At 42.9% G+C, this 17,678-nt stretch overlaps 1 long non-coding RNA gene across 1 annotated transcript; it reads right to left on the reverse strand.

Moving 5' to 3' along the window:
• Nucleotides 1-483: 483 nt before the first annotated feature.
• Nucleotides 484-2,934, reverse strand: LOC308473750. Its single transcript, XR_013984280.1, has 3 exons — nt 2,581-2,934; nt 1,783-1,868; nt 484-1,199 (listed from the first exon to the last, which is right to left on the reverse strand). It is a non-coding gene; the product is annotated as an uncharacterized lncRNA (long non-coding RNA).
• Nucleotides 2,935-17,678: the final 14,744 nt, after the last annotated feature.

The raw sequence follows: 17,678 nt of genomic DNA on the forward strand, positions 1-17,678 counted from the left end.
CAGAGCCTTCCTTTTTAAAAAAGTGCATTGCTCTGAAATTTGCGAAGCAGTTATTCGATCAAAATGCATATATTAGGATAAAGTGTGCATAAACATAGAATAGCGCGTGCGCGCGCGCACACACACACAAATATTGGGGCAAATTGATTGCAAAAATGTATAAGTTAAAACTGCTTGAAATGTTCTTACTAGGACAGATTTGCATGGAAATGCTGATGAGCTTTCATGAGGCTTTTACTTGTTAAAAAAATAAATAAATCACAACTTGCTGGAGAATTGATGAACAGAAAAGTGAAAAACTGAAAGAACAATAACTGATGCAGAGTACTTTACACAAACACCTGCTGTTGTTTAACAGCACCCCTGTGGGGCTCAGGAGCCCAGTTATGTCACCCCTTGCTTGCAGAATTGGCAGCCTCTCGTCCTTTTTAAATCACCCTCCCTTGTGTAGTGTTCCCTCACCCTCCTCTGCTCTCCCCTCTCCTAGGAAGTCCTCTGTGCAGCGGCAGCTGCCGCCCCTGGTCTTTGAACTGTGCCGCTCCTGCCCCAAAGAGAGGTGCCTCCTCAAACTGCCCCACAGGGACCTGGGTCAGCCCCAGAGGCACCATTCACCTGGGAATCTTGTAGCCAGGGCTGCTGCAACAAACAGCTTTACAACCCTTTGAGAGGCAGAGACATGAGAGGGCATCAGAGGAGGGAGGGAAGGAAAGAGGGACAGAGGCCAGTGTTGCCCATGGCACCCCAGACCGTCATTCAAGGCACCCCAGGGTGCCACAGCACACTGGTTGTAAACCACTGTTTTAAACCATTGCTGTTCCCCTCTCAGTGTTCCTCCAGTCTTCTTCCCATGCTATGGTTACTACTGTCATGCAACCTGCCTTCATTTTTGTTTCCCCAGACTGCCCTGGATTCATACATTAAATCCAGAATTGTGGAGCAGCACCACAAATCCTCAAATGGAGGCTGTGTGGTGGCATTCTTCTAATTTTATTACATAGAGATACACACATTCTCACACCATTCTTGGTTCAATGACACATACCTGCCAGAGTGAAAGCACTTGGGGGTGAGGGGGGGGACTGGGGAGAGTTGCAAGTGCCAGTCAGAGTGGTCTGGGTGGCACATTCTTCCCCTGGGTCAGAGGTTTCCCAACCCTGGTCTAAAGTGTTGAAGGCATGCCTGCATTTTGTAGTATGGCTCTGAAATGATACGATATATCTCTATCTGTATCTATATCTCCTTGCATCTCCGTGCATAACATAATTAGATTCAGAGATAGATGGGCAATAAAATGGATTATCAGCATGTTCAATTAATGGGCAGCTTGCCATGCATAGTAAATCAATAAAACATCTTTTCTGTTCTCCTGCTCTTTCAAAGATCTATGTTATGGGTTCGAAGAGAAACAATCACAGGAAGAATTTTGAACTGTATTAAAATTAAAGTTAGCTTTTTGAAATATACTGTATTTAACAAATTGCAATATGTCTTAAGGCTGATGAAAAGTTTTCATTTAGTTTCAGGCTCAGCTACTATCAATTTAGTAAACATTTTCCTGGAAGGCAGAAATGACCTTTTTGATTGAACAACTTCCTGTGATTATTCCTCTACCAGTGGGGAAGAAGAATAGTTTCTGGGAAGCAGCTGCTACGTTTCATCAAATAATAAATTACTCAAGCCACGACGTTAGCCAGAAAGTCCCTTTATATACTCATACCATTTCCTCTCTTCATGCAACAGGGATTTTTGCTTTCTTTCTTTCTTTTTAATAAAGTCCTTTACCTCATATTTGAACACTTGCAATCAGGGCTGGATTTAGACGATGAGAGGCCCTACGCTACTCCACTTGTGAGGCCCCACCCTCACAACTAGAAGAAAATGGAAGAGTGTTATAAACAAAACTGAGTGAAGCCAAGGATGATGAAGGGTATTTAAAATTCTGCAATTCACAATTTCTCCTCTAAAGAATGTAAGATATTATTGTTAAATACTATGGGGATTTAAAAAAATTATACAATTCACAATTTTTCCTCTAAAGGACATAAGATGCTTGTTATGTCTGCCGGCGTGGTCTCTTGCATCCTCTCTCTTGCATCCTTCCGAGCCCTGCATCTCTTCCCCACTAGAGGCGGGGCTTCCATCCTCTGTGGAGGAAGTGCTTCTCACGATCTTTGGAGGCTCCCTGTAACCCAACTGCCCTTCCACCTCTCACCTCTGAGCTGATGGCAGTTCCCTGACAATGTTATTGTTAAATACCATGGTGATTTTAAAAAATGCATAAAATTAACATAATAATAATAATAATAATAATAATAATAATAATCTTTTTATTTATACCCCACCCATTGAGGAACTTTTGCAATAACTGAACTTTGTGGCCTGGGCAGGCCTGGAACTAGTTCCCATGTCTTGTTCCTCTCTAAGGAATCAAGTTCAGCCTTCATGGCATTTAACCATGGCTCAGCATCCTCTGAGGTTAAACTTTAGACCTCTTGGAAGCTTGAAGGTTCCCAAACCTTCTCTGAGTTACTAACAACCGCTGTAACTTCTATGAATGTTTTAGCAAACTCTTCAGCATACCTTTTGGATGGTGTTATGTATTGGGCTTAACACATTTTATGTTACAAGGCACATTCTAACCAGTCATAGAAGCGTTGGTAGACAAACGTTCTAATGGCAAGTAAGCGCATGCTCTTTCAACTGTCAACTGTCAACGGTCAGTTCATGCTTGGAATTATTATCATGTCATCCAGTCAGTTTGGTTCTTGTGTTCCTGAGTGAGCTGTTGTCACTGACAAATGTTGAATAAACTTAGTTGAGGAACTTATACTGCCTTGGGCTTCTGACTTTTCCGAACATTTAATATTGGTGACAAAGGTGGGATCGATGAGCTCCCGCCGGCTGCCAGAGGCCCAAAACCGCACTGCAGCACTGCTGCCTCACAGTAAGTGCGACCTGTGAGGAGAACCTGAGCTTACAGGGTTAAACAGCTCAGAGTGTACGCCCTGCCTACTGTTGGGAAGGGGGAGGTTCGTCATTTCCGAGAGCCTCAAGCCTTTGTTCTCTCTCTACTTTCGCTTTTGAGGAGAGAGGACGTGTTTTCACGATGCTGTTCGCTGTGATAGATAATGGATAGTCTGCTGTAAATAAAATTGCTTTTAGCTGCTAAGATCCTGAGTGGACTTTATTTAAGCACACTGAAGCATGCACTGGAGTTTTTTGCAGTTTTCTCTTACCGCTGCTGATCTCTGTTTTGCTCAGAGCATCGGAATGTGGACTTTGGAATGCAGAGGCCTGGCAAGAGATTGCGCAACGAAAGCGGGCCGGACGCCAGGCTAATCTGAGCAATAAATCTCCTTTCAGAGAGGCCTGGTCATCCTCTTATATACCTGCTGGGATTGGCAAGGCATCTGACCCTCACCTGAATCTCATAGCTCTCCTGTAGCTGCCTCTGATTAGTTATCATTTAACTCTTGGGGGAAATAATTAGCACCACACGTCATGTGCATGGAAGTTGCCAAACCAATTAACCAACTAGAAGGATTACTGTTAATAGTACCAGTTTTCCTATAACTTGATATTGCTGGATATTTTTGATGACCTGCAAAAGCATTTTTAGTTTGCTTTCTGTTGCCACCCTGGAACTTTTCTTTATTAGTGCCACTTTGTTTTGTACGATTCCTTGCCAATGAAGGAAAACAACTTTTCTGCTTGTATATGTTGATAATATAATTTTGGTTACTGAGGACAAACAAGATTGTACAAAAACAAGATTGAGTGCAGGCCTGGCCAGGACACAGGCATCCTGACTGTGACAAAGGTGACCTGTGTGCTAGTTTGCTTGATTAACAGCTTTTGGGTTGTCCTGCCCTCACATGAAGTCTTGGGTTTGCAATTTTGGGAGAGGGGAGACTGCCCGCTGGGGAACATGTGGGCTGGTGAGGCCCCCAAGACGCCCTAAGGCTTCAGCCTACTTAGCGTATACATAAATCCGGCACTGCTTGCAATATTAGCACCCTTGGAAAAATAATACTTTGATTACAGAAGTACTAGCATCTCATTACAACAATGTCTTTCAAGCAGCGGCGTAGCGTGGGTTGTCAGCACCTGGGGCAAGGCAAGTAATTTGCGCCCCCTAACCCCTAACCTGCCGCCGCTGCCAGCTTCTTCTTGCTGCTGCCTGGTCTGGTCTGGTGTGGTTCTCTCCCGCGCTCAGCGCTGCGCTGGGCTGCCACTGCACTGTCCCTCCCCCAGATAGTCCCTCGCTCTCTCTCCGCACCGCACGCCTGGCACCCACCCCCTCCACAGTGGGCGGCGACCCAGCGGCTTGGATCGGATTCGCACAGCCAGCACTGCAGTGAGAGAGAGTGAGTGAGCCAGGTAGGGGCAGAGAGCTGCGAGTGCGAGCATGCCCCCCCAGATGTTGCGCCCGGTGCGGCCGGCCCCCCCGCACCCCCCACGCTACGCCACTGCTTTCAAGTCCAGTCTGGAAAGAATGAGGAGTTAATTAACATTTCAGATGTGTTCAGTTATTACAACTTGTGATTGATAGATGGGTATACTGAGTTCACAGAATGTAAGAATGGATGTCTTCCCCAAAGATTTTAGGAGATATTCTGAAATAAGGAGATTAGACCTTTGATGATCTATAGTAAACTTAATCATCACAGCAATCAGTGGTAATGACTGGCTTCTTACACTGCTTTCAGCAACTGAATTAGGGAGGAATCCAATCCCAATATCCACTGGGATGAGCAAGTCAGTATCCAGCAGATCTCTGGCCCAGTCGGCTGATTTGCAGCACAGCAAGGCTGTAGCAGTGTAGACCCACATGCTGCTTCAGTCAGAGATACACCAGTGTAGCTATTCATCCCATTTCAGCTGGCTGTGCAACTAGCAGATCTTACAACAGCATAATTGATGAAAAATGAGTGCTCTGGGGGAGTGGCAGAGGATTGACCAGGCAAGGGGGACCCTAACTCCTGCTGCATCCTAACTCCTTTCAGCTCACTCATGCGACCAGGAAACCAGATAGAATATACTCTAGCAAAATGGTTGGTACAAGTCAAACTATTTATTTATTTATTTATTTATATTAAAATATGCTTTTCAGGTTTGTACATTTCACTGATTTTACAATATGTTAACATTTCAAAACTTGACTTCCTTCCCCCTTTTTCTGCAGTTCCTTAAATTTATTTTTAACATTTTCTGCATATCCAAATTAACTTAATTTGCTCATTTATTCATCAACTTTAAATATATACTCTTATGAAGCTGCAGGTTATTACAATAATTCTGCCAATATTCTTATCTGTTTATAATTTATCTGTAAATATTCAATAAACCATTTCCATTCTTTTATAAAAAGTTTGTTATCTTGATTTCTTATTCTTCCAACAAGTTTCGCCATTTCTGCGTATTCCACAAGTTTTTGTATCCATTCTTCCTTTGCTGGGACTACAAGTCAAACTATTTTAAAGGCTTGTTTTTATCTTACAGTAGTCCTGCTTCTGAACTCCTGAGTTTGGAATATGGATGTTTTACCCTAGCATAATTTAAGTTGGCATGTGTTCCACTCACTTTCGAAACCAAGCATTGCATTGTTAGTTGTTTGTCTTTTGATGAAGCCAACAAAGTTCTACTCAAAGTACAGTGGTACCTCGGGTTAAATACTTAATTTGTTTCAGAGGTTCGTTCTTAACCTGAATCTGTCCTTAACCTGAAGCACCACTTTATCTAATGGGGCCTCCTGCTGCTACTGTGCCGCCGGAGCACGATTTCTGTTCTCATCCTGAAGCAAAGTTCTTAACCCGAGGTACTATTTCTGGGTTAGCGGAGTCTGTAACCTGAAGCATATGTAACCTGAAGTGTATGTAACCCAAGGTACCACTGTAGACCCAGTGGAAGCAGTGTTGTGAAGGTAATATGAATGAATGGTTTCAGCAAAAAATACCATCACTCTCTGGGAGCTGGATGTTTGAGGGACCCAGTGAGACGCAGATGCCTATGGGATCCATACAGACACTTGTAACAATACTGGAATTTGGATGGGGAAAGGGGAGGAGTCAAAACAGATGTAAATGTGCTGGCACAGCCAATCTGGAACTCCTGCTGACATGTTGTCACTGGGGTGACCTAGTCGCTGTTGCGTCTCTCCCCTCTCTGCTGAAGTGACTTGGCCCCACTATTTTGTCCATTGCTGGCCAGAACATTGACCATAGCTTTATATAACATTCCAAGTATGAAATGACTCCAACGGTAGCACAGATACTCTTTGCAATTTGAGGGGGAAAATATTTATATGTGAAAAGGATCTAGGAGTCTTGGTTGACCACAAACTTGACATGAGCCAACAGTGTGACGCGGCAGCTAAAAAAGCCAATGCAATTCTGGGCTGCATCAATAGGAGTATAGCATCTAGATCAAGGGAAGTAATAGTGCCACTGTATTCTGCTCTGGTCAGACCTCACCTGGAGTACTGTGTCCAGGTCTGGGCACCACAGTTCAAGAAGGACACTGACAAACTGGAACGTGTCCAGAGGAGGGCAACCAAAATGGTCAAAGGCCTGGAAACGATGCCTTATGAGGAACGGCTAAGGGAGCCAGGCATGTTTAGCCTGGAGAAGAGGAGGTTAAGGGGTGATATGATAGCCATGTTCAAATATATAAAAGGATGTCACATAGAGGAGGGAGAAAGGTTGTTTTCTGCTGCTCCAGAGAAGCGGACACGGAGCAATGGATCCAAACTACAAGAAAGAAGATTCCACCTAAACATTAGGAAGAACTTCCTGACAGTAAGAGCTGTTAGACATTGGAATTTGCTGCCAAGGAGTGTGGTGGAGTCTCCTTCTTTGGAGGTCTTTAAGCAGAGGCTTGACAACCATATGTCAGGAGTACTCTGATGGTGTTTCTTGCTTGGCAGGGGGTTGGACTCGATGGCCCTTGTGGTCTCTTCCAACTCTATGATTCTATGATTCTATGATTCTACAGTGGTACCTCGCAAGACGAATGCCTCGCAAGACGAAAAACTCGCAAGAGTTTTTCATTTTTTGAGTTGCTTCGCAAGACGAATTTCCCTATGGGCTTGCTTTGCAAGACGAAAACGTCTTGCGAGTTTGTTTCCTTTTTCTTAAAACCGTTAATACCGTGCTTCGCAAGACGAAAAATTCGCAAGACGAAAAAACTCGCAGAACGAATTAATTTCGTCTTGTGAGGCACCACTGTATCTATTGCAGCTACAAAATGGAAAAGAGGTGGTGCAGGACATGTTCCTTTGATAAGTGCAGTCTTTTAATATAGTTTGCATTTCCTGTATTACTGCAACATTTGCTTATTATTACTGAAAATGTTTACAGCTGCTTACTGCTAAAAGCCACTGCTAATCACCTGAAAAAGAAGTTATTCTGTTAAAATGCGTGCTTAATTTTCCCATTATGTAAACCCTGTGCCATGCATTTTTAAAGATTTTAATCAATAAAACATAATCACCATCTATATAAATGAAGCATACACTGGAGGCAAGATTTCTGGAAAGTAGCGGATAGCAATATCTGCATTCTTGTAATGGTGCATTCAAATTACAGCGCTCTCCAACTAATGAATAAATTATCCCAAACTCAGATTGAGAGGAAGACCAACTAGAGTACATTCCTAAATCTCTTGACAAGCTAAACAAGCCTTCATATACTTTTCTTGTTACTGCATGCTTAGTCCGAAAAGTTTTGCAAAACTAAGTTCAGTGACAATTATAAATTGCCACAAATACCAATTATAATTACCAAGTTACACCCTGACCACATCGGGCATGGAAGAATGTCAGGTCATAGGCAGTCACTGTGGTTATTATTTAACACCCACATTCTTTAATCTTCCCTAATGCCGGTGATGTTTTCTGCTTCTAAAAAAATACATGAAAATGTTATCTAACGTAAGTTCAGAACAATATCGATCCACTTGTTAAATCCACAGTGATGTGAACATCATGGTTTTTGGAAGATGGATTATATGAATTATTATTATTATTATTATTATTATTATTATTATGCCCCATACCCACAGGTATGGCCCACATACCCTAATAATGGCTATGATTGTTGGAGAAATTATAGTTCCCTGCCTCCCACTCCAAATATTCAAGAGGATTTGAAAGAAGGATTACTGTTCACTGTGTACCTGCTCATTCCACTTTCATCTGAAGTAAAAGCTTTTCAGGGTTTACAAAGTCTTTAAGGCATGGATTGCCAATGTGATGCCTTCCAGATGTTGCTGAACTAGACCTCCTGTCTCCTTCAACGATAGGTCATACTGGCTGGGGCTGATGGGAGTTTAATCAAACAGCTTCCGAAGGGCACCACATTGGCTACCCACAGCAGATGAACTTGGGGTCTCAAATTTCAGCAGCGCGTTGTGTGATGCTAATATTCGGCACCCCACCCCTGCCCCACATGCTCCATTCTAAATCACAGTTGTGGCTTCCCCTGTGGTGTCCCTGAGGCTCTGTGCCATTTGTGTCCAAACCGGTTTTGAGTCCCTGAATATACCTCTGCTACCCATTGTCCATGGCTTCAGGCAGAAGTCTGTCCCCAGCTCTACAGCAGGCCCACAACTTATGCAAGGGGATCACTCCTAAAGCCAAATTGCATACAATGGTACCTCAGGTTACATACGCTTCAGGTTACATACACTTCAGGTTACAGACTTCGCTAACCCAGAAATAGTACCTCGGGTTAAGAACTTTGCTTCAGGATGAGAACAGAAATCGTGCTCCGGCGGCGCGGCAGCAGCAGGAGGCCCCATTAGCTAAAGTGGTGCTTCAGGTTAAGAACAGTTTCAGGTTAAGTACGGACCTCCGGAACGAATTAAGTACTTAACCTGAGGTACCACTGTACAGTCAAAACTCAGTGGGTTCAATGGCGAGTGGGATTTGTCTGTGGTGGGGAGCTTGCCAAAGTCATTTTTCCTAGAACCCAACCCCCTTTTATTTATTTTTTGTCATGCATATAACACTGAATGTGCGCAAGTTGCAGCATTACAGTAATATTTTTACCTGTTATCAAGGATTTATCCTGGGTGGGGAGGGGATGGGAGAGATACAAAGGCAGTTAGCCTCCTTATCCAATAAGCCTGCTGGGCTCTGCTCTCAAGGTAGAAATACGGGCGTGATCAACCTTACATTTTTCATAACTTGTATTCCCTGCCCCCTTCCACACAAAACAAAGGGAGGGAAGGTGTATGAGAGATTTAGATATGCTCAGCTCTGTGCCTCAGTCCCCCCCCCTCACAATTTGGGATGGTAGCAGATTCTAGGGGACTGGAAGACTTTGGGTCCTATTCCCAGAATGCCCTGGGCCCTATCAATATGAGAGGTCTGACACCAGTTGGCCTATGGCATCAGAGGAGGCAGTGCTGTGAAAGGGAGATTCTGGCATTAGATCTCCCTCTCTGGTGTCAGCTTATTTCCACTGTGAAAGGGGTAGAGCCAATCTTTCAAATGATCAACCAGAGGGCCTGTAGACTGTACCCTCAATGAGGATGTCTGGAACGGAACCGTATGGATGGATCTCCTTAGTAAGTTTAGACTGACCTGTCCTCAACAAGGGAGACAAGCTATGCCATCCCTGAAGCTGGCCTAGTTATTGTCCTTCTTGTCGTTTTCCATCAGTCTTTGTGGACTTTCCCCCATAGATCTACAAGCATTGCACAGTGAGTTTAACTGGGTGGTGGACTTATGAGACCTCATTTTTTGTACTAGATCCCAATGAGAAAGGGAAAACAGGGGGGAAAACCAACAACCCACCAGCAGAGGCATCTTCTACCCTGGCCAGCAGAAGCTCAGCAGTGTTTTGTTGCTTTGCTATGAATTATGCCTACCCCTCTGAATGCTTTCTTCACCATCATTTAATTCTGTCAACAGTCCTGACCACTGATCATGCTGGCTGAGGGTTGATGGGAACTGGAGTCCAACAGCATCTGCAAGGCAGCACTTGGGCTACCCTGACTAATATGTCCCAGTGTTTTTCGTGGAATAAATGCAATGCTAAATTAGTCTGGATCAAACCTATTGGTAGTGAAGGTTTGAAGCTTCTTTATACTGATGCAAATTACTGGTCTCTGTTGCTCAGCAATATCTGACAACAGCTTATCAACATCTACCATTAAAGAGTTTTCTAAGAATCGTTAACTGGAGATGCCAGGAAGGTTTACCTGGGGATCTTCTACATTGCTGAATATGGCTTTTTCCTTTCTCTCCCAACCCCCCCCCCCTCCGAATGTGCTTGGTCAAGCAAACAGGATCGCAAGCTCTTCTGTTTTTAATTGAACAAGCAATCCTGAAACAATTATTGTTCTAATAAAACTGTGTGGAAAAATATAACCCTGTTATTTTTAATTATACGGAATAACTGCTGAAAAATAGACCTTGGGTTTTTTCCGTAGGAGGACTATTTGTTACAAGTTAAATAATAGGGCTTGTGTATGCTGATATCAAATAAAAGCATGCATCATAGATGTGCATGTAATTCACTAATGCACTGTGGATGAATTGCTTATAAGCACCGATAACCTGCAGTGCTTAATTCAGTTTTTCTTATTTTATCATCTAATTATCTTTTCATATTGGCTTGCCTCTTTTCCAGAAGAATCCAATGGCAAATATGTTTCAAGACCTGCCTTTTAATCCAATGTATAGTAAACTACTTTAATTTCCCTTCCTTCATAGTAGTGATCAGTCTCCTAAAAGATGCTATAAGTTGCTATAGTGAAGTATAACAAAATAGAACACATTAGGATTTGTTAACAAGGAATTTTGCTGCATGAGTAACTTTTTTGTCAAGATCCATGCATTGCACAAGCAAATTACAATTGCTAATTACAGTAAACCATATGCAGACTCATCCAACCGTTACAGGTTTTTTCCCCTCTTTTCTTTTTTACTGTGCTAGTAAAATCTGCTAGAAGGTCTTTACAAAGACACTAAACCCAATGAAAATTACAAAATTGTTACGCAATTCAGCAATAGAGACTTCTATCATCATAGATTGTTTATGTTGAAGAAAACCCGATGGGGAAAAAGTAACTCTGGTCAACATTCTGATTTCATGCATTTAGTCATCCTTCATAAAAGAGAATTATGTTTGAAAATTCATGCCTTAATGTCAGAAGACACGCACACACATGTTTTTATCTCTGTGTACATGCTTATAGCCCAAAACATGCCTCCTGTGCCAGTAGATTAGTCCTGGGAGGGGCAGCAAAACAATTGTGAAGCAGAATAACCATGGCAACAGTAGTGATGTTTCCCCTGGTGTCCAAAAGCCTCTCATGTCCTCAGAATGATCCTCTGGCATTTGCTTCATAACCACATAGTGTCATTCCACAAGTAGTTTTGTATTATTATTTTTTAAAATTATTGTACCCACAGTTCCCCTTAGGAAAATGTGACATAATGACATGATATTGCTCCCAAAGCCATGGTAGGGTGGGGGCGCCAGAAGAGCTGAAGAAAAAGAAAGAGAAGGAAAAGTTAGGTTCTTTTACCAGCAACCTTCAACACACACACATACCATGAGCAAAAATCTTGGAGGACCTCAAGCCAGGGTTCCTCCAGGTCCTTCTATCTAGTCATTGTAGAGATTGTCTCCAGGCTGCATCTCTCAGCAGCTCTGTTCCATGCCTTGGAATATATCCTCAAAGTGTGATCCTGCCTGTTGCTTGCCTTGGTGGAGAGATGTGTGCACGTCTATGCAGAGAAAGCTTTGACTTTCACATGGCTAGAACACAGCCTACTGTACAAAGGTAAGAGTCCTGTGCTGCCCAAGTCATTTTGCCTCTGGCCCTGCCTACTGTTGGCAATGTGGCCCCATGAAGGATTGTAGCCCTCAGGCTGAAAAAGTCCCCCACTCCTGCTTCAGTTGGACAAAAGGCTGATTCAGTCATCACCGGTAATGTGTGTCTCTCCCTGCCACTTTCCTTAACTCAGTTGTGGGGTGTTGAAAGAGGTGGAAATCCTAAGGCCTTGGAGCAGAGCGGGGTGCAAAATTTGCAAGTTGCCCATAGCTGCAGTTGGTGGGGTGGGGGGGCGGGGAATTTGGAATATTTAGACTGTCAGGTTTGGGGGACGGGGTGGCACAATCTTGGCATGCGAGGGGATTTTGGAGGAGTAGCAATAGTAGAGCCCAGCGGTGGAGGAAGCCGCTCAGGTGCCTGGGGAGGTGCGCCCACGGGTGGGGCGCACTGTGGGGCCTCCGGAGTCTGCCTGCCTCCTCCCACTCAGCTGCCCTACAGCTGGGGGGGGGCAGTGGGTGGACCGTTTGGGCAGCACAGAGCCTGTGTGCCCGCAAGTCACCGTGTCTCTCCCAGGAGAGATGCATGGCTTGGGCGCACTGCAGGCCTCACAGTAAGTGCTGCCTGGCATTTTGTCACCCCCTCAGTGGTGACACCTGGGGCGGTCCGCCCCCCTTCCTCCACCCCAGCAGAGCCTCTCTGAGGGCTTTTTGAAAGAAAACTCTGTGGTGGGGTAAGCTTCTAAAGAATACAGTGGTACCTCGGGTTACATACACTTCAGGTTACACATGCTTCAGGTTACAGACTCCACTAACCCAGAAATAGTGCTTCAGGTTAAGAACTTTTCTTCAGGATGAGAACAGAAATTGTGTTCTGGTGGTGCGGCGGCAGTGGGAGGCCCTATTAGCTAAAGTGGTGCTTCAGGTTAAGAACAGTTTCAGGTTAAGAACGGACCTCTGGAACGAATTAAGTACTTAACCCGAGGTACCACTGTAAAATGTAAACCACCAAAAGTGGCAACTTTTTAGAGGGAAGTTGCACTGGGGGAAAGGTTGGCTCGCTCCCCAATCAGTTTGAATTTTATGTTCATCCCTTATCACGGGAACTTGAAGCCATGTAACATGCATTCTCTGGTAAAGCAGAGAAAGGGGATTTTACTCCGAGGATCTGTAGCTAGCCTGTTCAGAGCAGGGTGTTCAAACCGCCTCAGGTGAACAGATTCTTGACAGCTAGCAACAAGCAGAAATACTGAACTAAGAATAAGAAAATGGAAATGATGTTCCTTTAATTTTTTGGCCAACGCGCATTTAAGATGTGCATATCTAATCTAAATGATTCCAGAATCTTCTGACTTCCCTCCCATAATGCCACTTGAGTTACTAAGGGAAATATTAGCATTAGGGGCAATCTTGACAGAATGATACTCATATGTTATTCCATTTCTAAAGCTTCACTGCGTTTCTTTTGAAGCAATAGATGTGATGAAAGCAGACACAGAGCTTGAGTACATTTTGTTTTTGAGAAATTCCATTCATTATGCTTCTGATGGACAGAAATGCAAACAGAGACCTGGTCCACAATCATCTTTCCTTGGGATCCCATCAGCATATTTCTAAGGCTCGCTACACTGAAAGGAAAACTAAAAACCCATCATTGCCACTTTTCACTATGCATTTCACTGCAGAAAAATTTAGTTTATGATTGAAAATGTATCATTATAATGTCAATAGTGGGGAAAGCATTTATGATTAAATTCCAGATTTTTCTTTCTCATATAGGTACTTTTCTATTTTAAACATAGCAGAGTGTATGCAAAATATGGCCATTCAACATTTACCTTAGATCGTCATTGAATCTGAGTGGCATTGTAGAAAATGAAACTTACATGAGTTTGAAAATTCGGTATGATGCATATGGACTTAGTATCACCTCATTTTTATTGTTAAGCATACTTTATACTTTAAATATTCTATGGAGGTAGGGTAACAGATGCTCTGAAGCACAAAGAGAGCTTTAGCGTCTGATGGCAGCATAATTCATTTCAGCGGTGAAAGAAGTTTTCTGCATGTTAAGGAATGTGCACATGGTTGTCATATCTGTTGAAATTTATAGGGCAATCCTGCATTTGGATCAGAGTTCACATGCCTGTAAGGAATCACTGAATTAGCATGGGAATATTTAGATTAGAGATGGGGCGGTGACCCTTCAGATGTTGCTGGACTGAAATTCCCATCAAGCCAAGATAGTGGGAGTTGATATCCAACAATATCTAGACAAGGGTCATAGGTTCATCATCCCTGGCTTAGATTATGTTTTATGATGGGTTTGGCTTTTTCTTTTCATTTAAAAATATATTGTTTTCTATGTAAACTCCTCATTTTTACAATAATGCAACTTCTTAGGCAAAGGAAATTCATAATCCTTTAGCATTTGTGTGGGGAAGTGGGAGCAATGAATCCAGACTCATTCTGTAGCAAACTTTCATAAAATGGGGTCATGAAAATGTTTGCTAAATCGCCTCTCTTTAGTGCATTTGCCCATGTCTGCTCATGGCCGTTGCCCCCTGATCGATTGTCAGTCTTCAGTGCCTTAGAGCAGGCACCCCCAAACTCGGCCTTCCAGATGTTTGGGAACTACAGTTCCCATCATCCCTGACCACTGGTCCTGTTAGCTAGGGATGATGGGAGTTGTAGTTCCAAAACAGCTGGAGGGCCAAGTTTGGGGATGCCTGCCTTAGAGACTTGTCCTGGCCAGTGCTCTCCCACATTGAGATGCCTCCTCCATCATTGAAAAAGCAGTATAATGGAAAGCATCCACAGTTGGATGCACATCCCGATGTATGTATGTATGTATGTATGTATGTATGTATTTAAATAGCATTTATAAACCACTTAAAATGTATGCTGTATACAAGATTGCAATATAAAAGATAGAGATTCAACATTAAAAAACACACCAGTATTATAAAAACAGGAATCCAGTAATAACAGGGTCCAAACTTATTGGTCCAGGAAAGTCTGGGCAAAAATATTTATTTATTTTTTATTTTTATATTTTAAATATTTATTGCGGTCCAAAGACCCACCGAACAATTTCAGAACAAAATACAGTTAAGACAGCCAACCACAAAAGAGAGAGGAATCGAGGTGGTTATTTTGTTTTGCCTCAAGCATGATGATCCTTGATTCTTTTAACTTCCAAGAGAAACTTTGCCACGGCCAGTGTAATATCATTAGACCTTCCAGTAGCACCTTTAAGACCAACTAACTTAGTTGGTCTTAAAGGTGCTACTGGAAGGATTTTTTTTATTTTGACTATGGCAGACCAACACGGCTACCTATCTGTAACTGGTATCATTAGACCTGTCATCCAAAATATATTTAATATGGGAGGTTTCAGATTTTCCCGGCAGATTTGCCAGCAGGGGTTTGGTCAACTGGTCCCTTGCTTGCTCATACTGCCCACAATGCAGTAAGATATGCTTCATGCAATCGACGTCCTGAGAACATAAACAAAGCCTGTTCTGATAAGGGATGCCTCTCAGCCTACCATTTAGCACTTCCGATGGCAATACATTTAGTCTGGCTTTGGTAAAAAAAAAAATGCCAATAGGTTGGTACAGAAAATATGTCTTTTCAATGCCTCTCAAGCAATGGATGGATGGTGCTTCACATATGGCAGAGGAAAGGTCATTTCACAGCGCAGGAGCAATAGCAAAAAAATGCCTTTTTGGGGTATTACCACCTTGTAATATATTGTTGGATGTCATGTCATACACTAATTTTTCCCAGATGTTCTAAATGATTTTATAGGTTTATACAGGGGCAGGCAGGCATCTTCCAGGCAGCCTTGTCCTGAGTTGTTCAGGACTTTATATGATGTTAGTAACAAGGCCTTCAGCATGGCTCAGTAGCTGGATTCTATCAAAAGTAATGCAGTGCAGAGGAGAGAATCCTCTTATTTGATTGTTTGTTGCCGTATTTTTCACTCTATAAGACGCACTTCCCCCCTCCCAAAATTAAGGGGAAATGTGTGTTCGTCTTATGCAGTGAATGCAGGCTCCTTGGCTTCAGCGATAGCAATGCAAAGCCTCCGAAGCGCAGAGGGAGTGCTCCCTCTGCGCTCCGGAGGCTTTGCTTTGCTTTCGCTGAAGCCTGGAGAGCGAGAGGGGTCAGTGCGCACCGACCCCTCTCACTCTCCAGGCTTCAGGGATAGCCGCCTGAAGCCTGAAGCCTCTGGAGTGCAGCAGGAGCTCCCACTGAGCTCCAGAGGCTTCGGGTTGCCTTCACTGAAGCCTGGAGAGTGAGAGGGGTCGGTGTGTTCCGACCCCTCTTGCTCTCCTGGCTTTGCTTCACTGGAGAGGCGCTACACAGCTTTCCCTCTCTGCGCAGCGCCCCTTCAGCAAAGCGGGAGGAGAAATGGAAGGGGCTCCATTTCACCTGCCGCTTCGCTGAAGGGGCGCTGAGCAGAGAGGGGGAGAATTTTTTTTCTTGTTCTCCCCCTCTAAAACAAGGTTTGTCCTATGGTCGGGTGCGTCCCATAGAGCGAAAAATACGGTACTTATTTTTAAAATGGCTTTTCTTCAGCAACATGCTGGGATTATTCAGCACACTTTAGTCATTTGGACAACTTCCTAATCAATATGTTTTAGATGTCTCTTTATGTTTATTGTTATAGCTGTACTGTTAAGGGAACTGTATTCATTTTCACCCAAATGGTGGGAACTTGAGTGCAATCTATCCAAAGTCAAGCACAATGTGTTTCATTCATTTTGAATTAAGCATATGCTTAAGGCTGCATATCCAGCCACATTTACCCAGAGTAAGCCCCATCAAAACAGTGTGACTTACTTCCAAGTAAATCTGTATAGCAGCCTTGTGTTGCATGTCTCCCAAATCAATGAGACTTAAAATTGCTTAATGTTGCCTGGATACTAAACAGGTTTCTTTGTAAAATGTGAGCTACAGGTAAGGAAACACACATCCTGTCTATGGAGAGTCATGCAGGTATCTAGTCTGAAACTTAAAAAAAAATATATCACTGGGAAGTTAGGTAAAATATTCTTGTGGAAGGTTAAGTATTGCAATGTTTAAATAGATGCTTTTACTAATGAATGCAATTGAGCAAGCTACCATTGCACCATAAAAAGGGAAGATGGAAATATACTGTTAATACTAAGACGTTGAAGGGCTTCATTTATAAACTTTTAACTGCTGCATCTTGTTTAAATGGGAGGTTGTTCTGTATTTCTAATATAATATGTCCAAGGCTGTGCTAAAGTTAGAAGCTTTATATTGAGTCTATTAGTACTAAGTTTCATCTTTCAAGGTCTCTCAGGGCAACTAAAATAATGGCAAAAAAATGGAAGACATACAGCACTAATGAAGTCTGCTTTATAACCCCAGAGCTATGGGCCTGCACCATTTTGACAAAAAGTAATTACTTTCTTTATTTTACCCAAGGGCTAGCATTCTAGCTGAACAAAAATATGACAGAATATGTGTTGAGTTAACTGTGCAGAATAGGCGGAAAAGCTATTACTACTAAACATCCATATAAACTCAAACTGAGATTAATTACTTCATTATATGCTATCATGAAGAATTAAAAGACCTATCCACTTTTGATCTTGCCTTGAAAATGCTGCTTTTAATAAGAAAGGTCACGGGTTGGTATACACATTCATCCCCCCCACCCAATCTCCACACAACCATGCTCATTGGATTATTCATCCTAATCTCTCTTTGATCAATTCTAAAATGGAGCATGTCAAGAGAGTTTCTTTTTGTAACGTGTCCTTTTCAAAAGTGCAAGGTAGCATCATGCGGATATTGGTTGGAACTCACAGAAGGACACTGCTTTTGCTGCAATACTCCTGAGCCTTTGAGTGTCTT

The sequence above is a fragment of the Podarcis pityusensis genome (genome assembly GCF_964106645.2).
Source record: "Podarcis pityusensis genome assembly, chromosome: 3".
NCBI classification, from domain to species: domain Eukaryota; kingdom Metazoa; phylum Chordata; class Lepidosauria; order Squamata; family Lacertidae; genus Podarcis; species Podarcis pityusensis.